General features: G+C 43.5%; 1 protein-coding gene and 1 non-coding gene across 6 annotated transcripts in view; both read left to right on the top strand.

Annotated features, from left to right (window-relative positions):
- The window catches only part of EFCAB2 (EF-hand calcium binding domain 2), a 162833-nt gene that overhangs the window by 72971 nt on the left and 76307 nt on the right, over positions 1-13555 (top strand). The gene's annotated exons all lie outside the window — the stretch shown is intronic.
- On the top strand, positions 3889-3992 carry LOC112207073 (U6 spliceosomal RNA). The gene has a single exon (XR_002941551.1). It is a non-coding gene; the product is annotated as a U6 spliceosomal RNA (small nuclear RNA).

Here is a 13555-nt window from a genome sequence, read left to right as displayed (position 1 = left end):
TCTGGCCCACAAGTAGCATCCGTTGGTCAATCTTGCCTGTGACTGTTATTACTGTGGTTTTTCCCAAGCGGCGTTTTGGTGTTATTTTTAAAAAGGAAATTCCAGGACAGTGGGCTTGTTCTCATTTTGTTGAGTGGTCGGCAGCCACTGGGCAATGTGGAATTTAGAATTACTTAGGCCTTTCCCAACACAACAAAATGCCATAGTCTATTAATTCAGTAAACATTTATGAAACGCTTGTTATGACCAAGGCCTCTTGGTGAAATATGCAGACAGCATAGGATCTGGTCTGCACCTAAGTCTTTTTCTCTGCCACTGCTTTTCACCTTGAATCACACTCGCCATCAAGATTTGTTCTAAGATGTTATTGCAAAAAGTGCTGAGAGACAAGTCCAGGAGTCAGAGGATGGGACCAATTTCCAATTTTGCCCCAGACTAGCTATGTTACTAGCAGGGCGAGTCAGATATGGTCTCAAAGTTCTAGTCTCCTTATTTTTAAAATAGGGAATATAATATAGATTGACATTAGAATTAAATGAGTGGATATATATGAAAGTACTGTTTAAGTGAAAGGCATTTTTCAAGCTATAAAGTGTTCTACAAATTAATTATTGTCTGGGCACGGTGGCTCATGCCTGTAATCCCAGCACTTTGGGAGGTTGAGGCGGGAGGATCGATTGAGCCCAGGAGTTCAAGACCAGCCTGGCCAACATAGTGAGGCCCTGTCTATAAAAAACAAACACACAAACATGAATTATTCAACAAATATTTGATGTCTTATTAAGTGTGAGCTTTTTCTAGGTGTTAGAATATAGCAATGAAAGCCAAAGCCTCTGCCCTCCAGGAACTTATATTTTAGAGGAAAAAGGTGGATAATAGAAAAGTAAACAAGTAATAAATACAATTTCAAATAGTAATAAATGCTACACTGTAAATAAAACAGGATGATGTAACAAAATGTGCTATAAAGAAAATAAAGTAGGATAATACATTAGAGAATTGGGGTGTGGTTAGGTGGGATGGAATAGTTTAGACGTTCTGGTCAGGGAGTGCGTCTCTGGAAGTAATTTTTGAGATAAGAACTTTAGGAGTCAGCTGTGTGAGGTAGGGGAGAGCAAATATAAAGGCCCTTTGAAGGGGAAAGGATTAGGATGCTGGAGAAAAGCAAAGAGGATAGTGTACCTGTGAGGTCGCTAGAGAGTTGTGTAAGATCAAGCCAAAAACGTTGGCAGGGCCAAATGACGTAGAGCATTACATGCTGTGAAAAAGAAGTTTCTCGGTGCAGTTGATCAGGAAGAAGTTGACCAGAAAGCCATTGAAGGGTTTTAAGCAGGGCATTACATGTTATGATTTTCATTTTAAAAAGATTGTTCTGGCTGCTGTGAGAATGGATTGAGATGGCCATCAAGAGCAGAAGCAGAATGACAGCCTGTGGTCTATTGCAGTGGTGCAGGCAAGAGGGAATGGTGGCCAGGCAAGCTTGGTGGTGGCAGTAAGTTGTAAGATGTCATTATTGTTATTGTTATGGGCTGAATTACGTCCCCTCCAAATTCGTGTTTTAAAGTCTTAACCTCCAGTGTACCTCAGAATGAAACCTTAGTTGGAGATAAGGTCTTTAAAGAGGTGATTAAGTTAAAAAGCCCAAACAAAAGGGAGGTGATTAAGTTAAAATGAGGCCATTGTGGTGGGCCCTAATCCAATCTGACTTGTGTCCTCCTAAGAAGAGGAAGTTTGGACACCCAGAGAGAAACTGGGATGCTCATGCACAGAGGGGTGACCAGGTGAGGCACAGGGAGAAAAAGTGGCGCCTACAAATTGAGGAAGGCCTCAGAAGCAGCCAACCTGCTGACACCTTGATCTGGGACCTCTGGCCTCCGGAACCGAGAAAATCAATTTCTGTGGTTTAAGTCACACAGTCTATGGTAATTTGTTATGGCAGCCCTAGCAAACTGATAGAGCTATGAAAATCATGGGTATGGTGCTGATTTCTTCATTGTATTTATCACTACCTAAAATTCGCTTAGATTTATTTATGTTTATTCTTTCACTCCCTTGATTGTAAGTTCCATTACAGCAGGGATTTTGTCTAATTCATAGTAATCACAGTGCCGACGGAGTGCCTGCACCATGGCACATGAAAAGTGACTGTGTGGTTAAATTATTTCTCAGTCACTCTGTAATATCCAGTATTTTATAGAGCTTTTGTTTTTAATGATATACAGAAGATCCAGAGTTTTTTAGGGGGCTGCAAACTCCAGCACATAGGACTATATAAGAAATAACACTGCAGCAAGTTAGAACCAGGTGTTCAGGAAGCATATCTTAGCAGTGGAGACATGATCTCTTGATTAGAGGGACCTTGGATAAAAGAGGCCTTTTTTGAACAGAATAGCTCTGCTGAATAAAGAGATTTCGTCATTATTTTACCTTCATTTCATGGCTTTTCCAAAATAAGGTACATGTGTGAAAAATGCCCTCTGTAAGGGCGAGGTCTTTATTTTGTTCTCTGCTGTTCTGTAAACGATACCAGCACATCATAGGGTTCAAATATTTGTTAAATGAATGAAAACCATTTTCAGATCCTGCTTTGTCCTTAGACATTTTTGGATTGCTTTAAATGTTCTCTTATCCTTAGCATAATATTAGCTATTTAATAGAGCAGGTAAAATGTTTTGCCTATTTTTTTTGTCTCTTATAATTGTGTGAAATATTCTGAATCTGGTCTTCACTTTGGTGTTTTTGACCTTAGGCTGCCCTTAAACTGAAGTCACAGCCTAGCTCAATGGCACTGGCTCCCCCTTGTGTCAGGAACGTGATACTACACCCACTAAATGCCAGCCTGCCAAGAACCAAGCTTCCCCGGGTCAAACATTTTAAGTGGTCCAAATGCTATACATAATTAAATGATGACACCACGATTGGGCCACCTAATTGGGGCTCATTTGCTCCAAATAGTCTTACTCCTATGCCCACTACTATATATATAGCACAGGTACAGAAAAACATTTTTAATACTTGTAACCATAAAGGCTTTTGGAGTTAGTTTGTACTTCTCATCAGTATAAGACATCTACGTTGACAAAAGAAATCGAATGTTGACTGAGCGCGGTGGCTCACGCCTGCAATACCAGCACTTTGGGAGGCCGAGGCGGGCGGATCACTTGAAGTCAGGAGTTTGAGATCAGTCTGGCCAGCATGGTGAAACCCTGTCTCTACTAAAAACACAAAAAATTAGCTGGGCATGGTGGTGGGCACCTGTAATCCCAGCTACTTGGGAGGCTGAGGCAGGAGAATTGCTTGAACCTGGGAAGCGGAGGTTGCAGTGAGCCGAGATTACGCCACTGCACTCCAGCCTGGGCGACAGAGCGAGACTCTGTCTCGAAGGAAAAAAAAAGAAAGAAAGAAAGAAAGAAAGAAAAAGAAATCAAATGTCTCAGCATATTTTAAATACTTTATATGGAACAGTTGATTTTCACTTTCTTTCAAAAGCCTACCAAAATTGAGGAGTTAGCGTTTTTTTAATCCCATGAAATCGATTTAAAAGGAAGAAAATTATTTTTCAAAGGGACAAAATGTTTTTTTCAAGAGTAGTATTCGATTTCTGTTTTGTGTACATGGTAGAATACTGAGTGAGTTGCTCCTGGCCACTCTCGCTGTTGAGGAGATGAACCCGTGCAGGGACGGCCCCAGGAAGGCCTCTTTAGCTGTCTGAATGAAGTGATTTTGACTCTCACCATCAGTGGTGTGCTGGATCCAGACCGTGCCGACTTATCCCAGCTCACAAGAGCTAATGGTTAACTTTCAGGAATTCTGCAAAGTATTGTTAAAGCTAGTTCATATTAAAAATAAATTATATAGACTTAATTCAGTTATATTAAAAAGCAAGGGTGCTTTCTTCAGCAGCACTTATCTAAGATCAGAGCAACATCGAGAAGATGAGCATGGCACCTACACAGGCTGGCACACACATTTGTGAAGCGTTCCATATTTTTTCAGGTTATTCTGTATAACATGCAAAATAAATGCTTTTATTAACAATGACAAAAAGAAAGGTAATTGTAATAAATGCTTACAATTTACCACTTCGTAATTACTTTCCTATATTTTACTCATACTTATGCTTTGAGGTTATTTGTGTCTAGTGTATGTGTGGTGGCTGTACCATATAATGGTATGCTATTGTCATTTCTTCCAGACTCCACCTTTAGTGATTTCATGTTTGTAATTGGCAGCTTGAAATCGATCTTGGAACAATGGAAATAAAACCACAATGGAAATAAAAAAGGATCCAAATCAGGACTTTTTGCCTATGAGGAGCCAGTGATAACCAGCCCATTACTATATGCAAAACGAGTTTATATCTTTTTTCTCTACTCCAAAAGCTTAACAAAAGAAGGAATTATTAAACTTTAAAAAACGATTTTAATTTTATTTTACTACATTGGTTTCAGTTTTTTATTTTATTTTATCATTTATTTATTTATTTTTGAGACGGAGTCTCACTCTGTCACCCAGGCTGGATTTATTTATTTATTTATTTATTTATGTATTTATTTATTTACTTTTTTTGAGACGGAGTCTCGTTCTGTTGCCCAGGCTGGAGTGCAGTGGCGCCATCTCGGCTCCCCCTCCCGGGTTCAAGGGATTCTCCTGCCTCAGCCTCCTTAGTAGGTGGGATTACAGGCACCTGCCACCACGCCTGGCTATTTGTGTGTGTGTGTTTGTGTATTTTTAGTAGAGACGGCATTTCACCATGTTGGTCAGGCTGGTCTTGAACTCCTGACCCCAAGTGATCCACCTGCCTCGGTACCCCCTCCCCCGACCCAGCCCCAACAAAGTGCTGGGATTACAGGTGTGAGCCACCATGCCTGGCTTGGTTTCAGTTTTTTAAATAGTTTTTTGAAAAGATAACTTCAATAATTTTAAATTCTTTAATAATTTTAATAATGTTAAAAATGGTTTTAAAAGTTTGCTTTAATTTAATTGAATTTATTTATGTTGAGACAGAGTCTTGTTCTGTCACCCAGGCTGCGGTGTGATGGCAGCATCCCAGAGCTCACTGCAGCTTCAACCTCGCCTGCTCAAGTCATCCTCTCATCTCAGCCTCCGGGGTAGCTGGAACTACAGCCACACACCACCATGCCTGGCTAATTTTACATTTTTTTGTAGAAACAGGGTCTTACTGTGTTGCTCAGGGTGGTCTTGAACTCCTGGACACAGGTGGTCCTCCCGCCTCAGCCTTCCACAGTGCTGGGATCACAGGTGTGAGCCACCTTGCCTTGTCACTGGTCGAGGGTTGTGACTGCAAGTTGTCCAGGTTCTTGGCATTTTGAACAAAGAATTGGACAAAATGCCCAGCAAAGCAAAGCAAAGTAAAGTATGAAGCAACAAAAGAACAAAAGCAGGGATTCACTGAAAATGAAAGTATACTCCACAGTGTGGGAGTGGGCCAGAGCAGCAGCTCCAGGGCCCAGATGCAGAATCTTCTTGGGTCCAAATACCCGCTAGCAGTTTTCCATTGGCCACTTCATGTCCATCTCATGTAAATGAAGTGCTAGCCCACAGTCCGTCTGAATGGTTGCAGAAAGCAGCCAACCAGAGGCTGAAGTGAAGTTACAAAGGTCACACCCCTGTGCAAACAGGAGTTGGTTTTCGCAGCCAATCAGAGGCTAGGGTGAAGTTACAAAGTTATACCTCTATGCAAACAAAGACTTGGCAGGCCATCAGTCTGACTGGTTGTGGACAGCAGCCATCAGTCTGACTGGTTGTGGACAGCAGCCATCAGTCTGACTGGTTGTGGACAGCAGCCATCAGTCTCACTGGTTGTGGACAGCAACCATTCAGAGGCCGGAGTGAACAAAGATGCAAACGAAGACTCAACCCGCAGTCAGTCTGGTTTGTTGCAGACAGCCAATTTCCCATCTGCCTACCAGAAAAGGTAGTGAGTTTGCAAAGGGAGTAGCCTCTGGTCCTTTTGTTACTTAGGCTGGAAAGTTAGGGTTTTCCTTTCAATTTAGTTCTAGGAAGTCAGTGTGAAATAGCCTTAGGATCCCTGCCTCCAGACCCTATTGCCCTGCCTCAGCCTGGCCTAAAAGCTTTACTTTAATCTTCAATCAATTCACTTAATTCAAAGTTTCATTTAGTAGAAATAGGTTAACCAACCTTAATATTATATATGATTTTATCAATTATGTTATATTTTTGTTTCATTTTCTAGTTCCTGTCTAATGTATTGTTTTCTTATTTCTAAACTTCTTTCTTTTATTTTCATCATTAAGCTATGAATTTTTTTTCCTATCTCCTGTAACTTTCTTTTCACTTATTTCAGTGTTTTTACATTTTTTTCTTCAGCTGTCTCCCTTTGCAGACAGACCTTGATCTCTTTCTCAGAATGAATGGCCTGATCTTTTCCGACCTGTGCTCCTTCTCGCCGTCTCTTTTATTCTTAGCTCACCTTTAGGATCCTCACTACTCCTGAGGCTGAACTGTTAGCAATACGGTTTCCTCCACTGTGGCCAGGATCCCAGCTCCATCCGGATACCATCTGGACATGTGCAGGGCCCACCTGGCCCCTTCTGCTGTTTTCCCATGTCTTTGGCACCAGAAATACGATGCGAGGATAGTGCATAGGATCATTCGGTCATTTGTGCCTCTAGCCCCGTATTTCAGAACATGGGAGGACAAGAGAAGCTCCGAGTCGTTTTTGCTTCTGCTGTAATTTGTTTTTATTCTCATCTCAAGGAATTTGGAAGGCCTTTTGAAATAAATGCATCTCATTCCATTATCATTTGAGGAAAGAGACATTTGAGAGGAAAGGGCGATTAATATTTAAACACCACCTCCCTTCCCCTACCTCATTTGCCCTTGTATTTTTTTCTTCTCACTCGCTGTCTTATATTGCCTTTACTGGGCAACTACGTCAACAAATTGCCACTGAAAGGCACCTGACTGGTGAGCTGCCTTGAGCTGAGGTCAGTGTGATCCTTCAGCTGGGAGCCGCTGCTCCGTTTTAGAGGGCGAGCCATTGCTACCGCTGATGAGCTGAGCCTGGGGCTCAACGAGTCCATCTGAAAAGCCATCTCTCTTCCAGCAGCAGGGAGCCGCCTGCAGTGCTGCTTTCATCAGCCTTCGTGAAGGATGAAAAGGGCTTCGTCTTTTCCACACACACTTGACTCGAGCAGCGTGGGGGTTTGGAGCACTGATCTCCCCTACCGTTGAAAATCCACATGTAACTTTTGACCCTCCCGAAACACAACTAACAGCCTGCTGTGGACTGAAAACCTTACTGATAACATAAACATCAATTAACATATTTTGTATGTTATATGGATTATCTACTGTATTCTTACACTAAAGTAAACTAATGTTACTTTAATAAGAGAGAACATTAGGCCAGGTGCAGTGGCTCACGCCTGTAATCCTAGCACTTTGGGAGGCTGAGGCAGGTGGATCACTTGAGGCCAAGAGTTCAAGACCAGCCTGGCCAACATGGTAAAACCCCATCTCCACTAAAAATACAAAAATTAGCCAGGCGTGGTGGCGGGTGCCTGTAATCCCAGCTACTTAGGAGGCTGAGGCAGGAGAATCGCTTGAACCTGGGAGGTGGAGGTTGTAGAGAGCTGAGATGGTGCCACGGCACTCCAGCCTGGTCGAGAGAGCTAGACTCCATCTCCAAAAAAAACAAAACAAAACAAAACAAAACAGAAAATGTTATTAAGAAAATCATAAGGGGCTGGTGCAGTGGCTCATGCCTGCAATCCCAGCACTAGCACTTTGGGAGGCCAAAGCAGGTGGATCACTTGAGGTCAGGAGTTTGAGACTAGCCTGGCCAACATGGTGAAACCTCGTCTCTACTAAAAATAAAAAAATAAACTTAGCTGAACATGGTGACACGTACCTGTAATCTCTGTTATTTGAGAGGCTGCGGCAGGGGAATCGCTTGAACCCCAGAGGTGGAGGTTGCAGTGAGCTGAGATGGTGCCACTGCACTCCAGCCTGGGTGACAGAGCGGGACTCTGTCTCAAAAAAAAAAAAAAAAAAGGAAGAGAAAATATATTTACTCCTCCTTAAGAGGAGGTGGATCATCATAAAGGTCTTGATTCTCATCTTCACGTGGAGGAGGCTGAGGAGGAGGAGGTGGAGGAAGAGGGGTTGGTCTTGTTGTTTCGAGTGGCAGAGGCAGAAGAAAATCCACATCTAAGTGGGCTTGTGTTGTTCCCACCATGTTGTTGAAGGGTCCACTGTGCCTTTCTTTTACCTGCAAGGAATGGTAGGCTGATACACAGCCTCATCTCAACTTTTACTTCAGGAAACAATATTTTAGGTCTATCCAGGGTCGCCAAGTTTCTGAAGTACTGAGTGAAAATGTTGTAACTAATATATTTTGTTATGAAACTGAGGATTAAGACATCCTTCATAACCAGCTTGTCAAGCCAAAGTGATACAGATAGTATAACACAAGAGTAAATTGTTGTATAAGTAGTTTATGTATATGAGGCAGGGTTTCTGTTATCCTTTGTTATTACTGTGGTTTTGATGGATGAGAGTGAAATGTGCTTATCTTGTTTTTTTTTTAAATAAAATCTTTTTATTTAAAAAATTTCAAACTTCTAAACGGTAAGAGTGTTGCCCTGAACTCCTGCGCACTTTTACTTAGATTCGCCAATCCCTCATGATCTGCCACATTTGTTTTCGCCTCCTCTTTCTCCTTCTCCCTCTCTCCCCTGTTTCTCTCTATATATGCACAAACACACATACCTATTTATACATTTTATTATTATTATTTTCATCATCACCATTTTGCTAGACTATTTGAGAGTAAATTGTAAACATTGTAACCTTTCCCTGAAATGCTTCACTGTGGATCTTCTTTCTTTCTTTTTTTTTTGGAGAAAGGTGTCTTGCTATATTGTCCAGGTGGGAAATGGACATGAACTCCTGGGCTCAAGTGGTCCTCCCACCCCAGTTTCCCAAGTAGCTGGGACTATAGGTGTGCACTGCTGGGGTCTTCCTTTCTTTCTTTTTCTTTTTTTTTTTTTTTTTTTGAGACAGAGTCCCACTCCATCACCCAGATTGGAGTGCAGTAGCTCAATCTCGACTCACGCAACCTCCACCTCCCAGGTTCAAGTGATTCTCATGCCTCAGCCTCTCGAGTAGCTGGACTTAACAGGTGTGTACCACTACAGCTGGCTAATTTTTGTATTTCTAGTAGAGACAAAGTTTTGCCATGTGGGCCAGGCTGGTCTCCAACTCCTGGCTTCAAGTGATCCACCCACCTCGGCCTCCCAGAGTGCTGGGATTACAGGCGTGAGCCCCTGTGCCCAGCCTCAGTGTGGGCTTCTGAGACAAGAACATTCTCTGACATAAGCCACAGTGTCTGTGTGTGCTCTTAAAAATCATCTTAGAGTCAGATCACTTGGGTTAAGGTGTCATTTGGCTCATTCCTCTGCTTCTTGCAGGTGCATTTCTAAACAGTACAAAACTGATATTTTCTGGGAGTGATAGACCGAAATTCTTATGGGGGCCAGCCTGTGATATAAAAGTGAGAATCCGACAGAGTTCATACTGTACTCATGACATGTATGTATGCCCCACCTAAACAAATAAACACGCCAATCCTAGACTAAAAAAAAACTGTAATAAGAAAAAATAAACAACAACAACAACAACAAAAATATCCGATGGCCAAATTTGTCACTTGGGTCAACAATTTGCGGCCCTGGACCTACGGCCAAAGCTCCCGTGGGGTGGAATATCCACAGCTTTCTTTGGAAGCACTGTGTTATAGTTCAGAAGTTCTCCTTCAAGTCTGAATGCTTGACTGAGATTTGTGAGAGGCAGCAGTTGCAGTGGCAGGTAGCATGAGAGCTAGGCTGTGTGTGTGAATCCCGTTTCCACCATTTGCTACCCGTGTGATCTTGGGAAAATGTCTTAACCTTTCTGTGGTTCACTTTTCCTCATCTGTAAAATAGTACCTTTCACACAAAGCTGTCATGAGGAAGAAGTGAGGAAGAATATTTAAAGCACCTTACACCAGAGTCTGGCACGTGTAATAAGTCACTGTAGAACTGGATTCTGCGAAGACGAACCTGATGGCTAGAGGCTATTTTTTCTCACATCCATGCAGATCATGATCCTGGTATAAGGGGAGAGGGATGTGAGGACTGTTCCTCCTGGAAGACCCAGAGAAGATGTTCATTCTTGAGCCAGAAAGCTACTTAATCTACTTTTCTCCCATTGTGAGTGACTTTCTTTTGTTCTTATCCCCGTTTTCTTTTTTTTCTTTTTTCTTTTCCCTTTTTTTATTAGACGGATTTTCGCTCTTGTTAGTAGAGATGGGGTTTCACCATGTTGGCCAGGCTGGTCTCGAACTCCTGACCTCAGGTGATCTGCCCGCCTTGGCTTCCCAAACTCCTGGGATTACAGGCGTGACCCACCGCGCCCGGCCCTCATCCCCGTTTTCTACTCATCCTTCTTGTCAGACTTCTCCCCAGCTCTTTCCTATATTTCCCTAGTGCTGAGGGGGTCACTGCTTGAATATTAACTCTACGTGATCCCTGACAAGTTATTTAATGTCTTTGAGCTTTAGTTTTCTATCTGTAAAGTGGGGACAATAATAGTACCTACCTCCTAGTTGTTGTGAGGGTTCAGTGAGTTAATGTAGGGATTACTGTGTCAGGACAGTCCCTGGCACACAGTAAGTGCTGTGGAACTCTCAGCTATTGGGTAGGATGTGCATCATTCTCTTTAATAGCCATATTCCTCCACGGTGTACTCTATACTTGTGATCTCAATTTTCTTTTTGCTGGCTCTCTTTTGGAGTTTTTTCTTCCTCTTTTTCTCCTCTGCAAGTGCTCTTATTGAGGTCAGTCCTCTTCTTTTTGTCCAGATCTAAGATTCTGCTTATTCTCTTAGCCTTCTGAAATATTTTATTTTTTTACTTTGAGACAGGGTTTCACTCTGTTGCCTAGGCTGGAGTGCAGTGCCACGATCTCGGTTCACTGCAGCCTCAACCTCCTGGGCTCAAGCAATCCTCCCCCAAGTAGCTGGGACTACAGGCATGCGCCACCATACCCCAATAATTTTTTTTAAAATTTTTGGTAGAGATGGGGACTTGCCATGTTGTCCAGGCCACCTTCTGTAATACTTTAAACTGTAGCAACCTGGCCAGGCTCATGCCTGTAATCCCACTACTTTGGGAGGCTGAGGTAGGAGGATCACTTGATCCCAGGAGTTCAAGACCAGCCTGGGCAACATAGCAAGACTCTGTCTCTATTAAGAAAAAAAAAAAAAAATCAGCTGGGCATGATGGTGTGTACTTGTAGTCTCAGTTGCTTGGAAGGCCGAAGCAGGAGAATCGCTTGAGCCCAGGAGTTTGAGTAGGTAGTGAGTGTGATCGTGCCACTTCTCCAGCCTGGGTAACAGAGCAGACCCCATCCCCTCAATCCCCCCCGCCCAAAAGGAAGACAAAACCATTGATATTATTTTGCAGCCAGAAGCTTGGGGGTAGGAGACAGTAAGGAGGGTATTGGAGAAAGGGAAGTGGAGATGAGGAGGGAAGGGAGGGAGTGGGAGGGAGACGCTGGCTGATTGGCTGAGCAGTGGAGAGCTACTGATGACAGGATTCTGCAGCGCGGTGAGGCATGGGGTGGATGGTGCGAAATGAAGCTGGCAGTTACAAGATAAGCCATTTAGAAGAAGTGCTGTGATTAGTGAAAGGAAGCCGGGAAATAGAATAGAGTGGCGAAGCACCTATCAAGTTTTTTCAAGATAAGGAAGATACCTGAATATTTTAAGGCAAAAGAGGAAACAGCTAATAAAGAAAAGAATGAAGATGCTGAGAGGGAGAGGTAATTGTGTGAAGAACAAGAGCTGAGTGTGGAAACGAAAAACTAAGAGGGAGATTTGCTTCTTCGAGGAGGAGCACTTTTTATTTCTCCAAGGCTGCGAGCACGAGGCAAGAGCTATAGGACGTTCCTCTAAGGTGGTACAAAGTCAGCGACTGTAAAGGTGACGCGAGGATTAATCAAAGCACCCAGTGATCGTGCAGTTCACATCTGTTGAGTGCAGTGGGTGATAAGGACGTTTTCTGAGATGAAGGGAGGGAGTACTTTGGAGCTTGAGGCAAGAGATGCTCCAGAATAGCTGTTTTGAGGGAGTTTGCCAGGAAGTCAACAGACGACTGAGCGGATTGTTAGGCAACACCCAGGACAGATTCGATGTTGGATGGGGGTGAATTTGTCATAGGCCACGGCTTTTTATTTTATTATTTATTGCAGCAGTGCTTTGCAGGAACAAAGAAAGTGAAAACTGAGAGGTTCAGGATTATGGACTAACAGCAGGCAGGATGGAGGGTGAAGGGCCCAGAGTTCAGGGTGGTGACAGTGGCCCTTTTGAGTGGCTGAGTGTAGAGGACTGAGCAGCCGTGTGTAGATTAACTGCCAAGCACAGCTCCATGAGTGAGCCTAGGCCAAGCTAGCGGAGGAACCAGGCAGCCAACCCGCAGGATGGCGGAAAAGAATAAGCCGTGGTTGATTCCGTCACTCTGTGGCGGGCAGCTTGTTACACAGCAGTGGAAGATGCACGCCATGCCTCGTGTTGACTGCGCACAGCAGGGAGCCTGAGGCAAGGGAGCCTGGCACAGAAGCAGAGGTCAGTCGGCTGGAGAAGCTGGGCAGGTGGAGAAGAAGAGAGGGGGCCTCTGGGGAGCACCCAGAAATACCCAGCAGCTCTGGAGAAGTGCAGGTTTTAGAATGTGAGAGAGAGAAGGAGGCTTGCCATCTTGAGATACACACACCTGGTGGCAAGTTGTGGTGATGGTAAGTGCTCGAGGGAGCGCAGCCACAGCTCAGACTGTCTCTTTTCTTCCGTGCCATTCACTCTCAGCAGAGGACCTTGCCTTGTACTACACAGAGGACAGAGAAGTCTTTTTATGCGAGTTTCTTCATCATCCCATTTCCAAAGACAAACTAGGGATACAGATATGAATTGTGTGATGAAACTTGAGATAACAGATAAGTCACATTACTTTCTAAGTCTGATTAAATCTTGTACCCCTACTTGTCAAGACCAATAAAAAGTTAATATTAGTAGTTTTCGTGGCTTCTTTTTGTCTCTTATATTGTACAGTAAGTCTTCTCTTAACCTTTCAATCAGTTGCTGGAAACTGTGACTTTAAATGAAATGATGTACAGCAAGTCTTTGAATAATGTTGTCACAAAGTTGATGAGAAAAGAAATGGTTTTGTTATATGTCCTTTTGCTTACGGTTGTAGTTTCCAAGAACCCATCAATGATACTCAGAGAAGACTTACTGTTCTGCGACTCCAAGGCTTAGTGCAGTCTCTGGGGGAGACTGGAGAGAGGAAAAGCATTGTGCTCGTGAGCCGTCTAGGCCTGAGACAGGGACAGCATCCGTGTCGTCTGCACCAGGCTCAGCCACAGGGAGCCTTAGCACAGCTTCCAGGGCCCCAGAGCTCAATGGAGAGATTAGCTTTCCATAAGAGGAAGGAACCTCATCCAGTGCAGTAGAGGAGAAGAGAAGAAGATAGGTGAGA

Source organism: Pan troglodytes, chromosome 1, assembly GCF_028858775.2.
Source record: "Pan troglodytes isolate AG18354 chromosome 1, NHGRI_mPanTro3-v2.0_pri, whole genome shotgun sequence".
In the NCBI taxonomy this organism is placed as follows: domain Eukaryota; kingdom Metazoa; phylum Chordata; class Mammalia; order Primates; family Hominidae; genus Pan; species Pan troglodytes.
The sequence above is the reverse complement of the archived record's forward strand: the minus strand, read 5'-3'. Positions and strand labels throughout refer to the sequence as shown.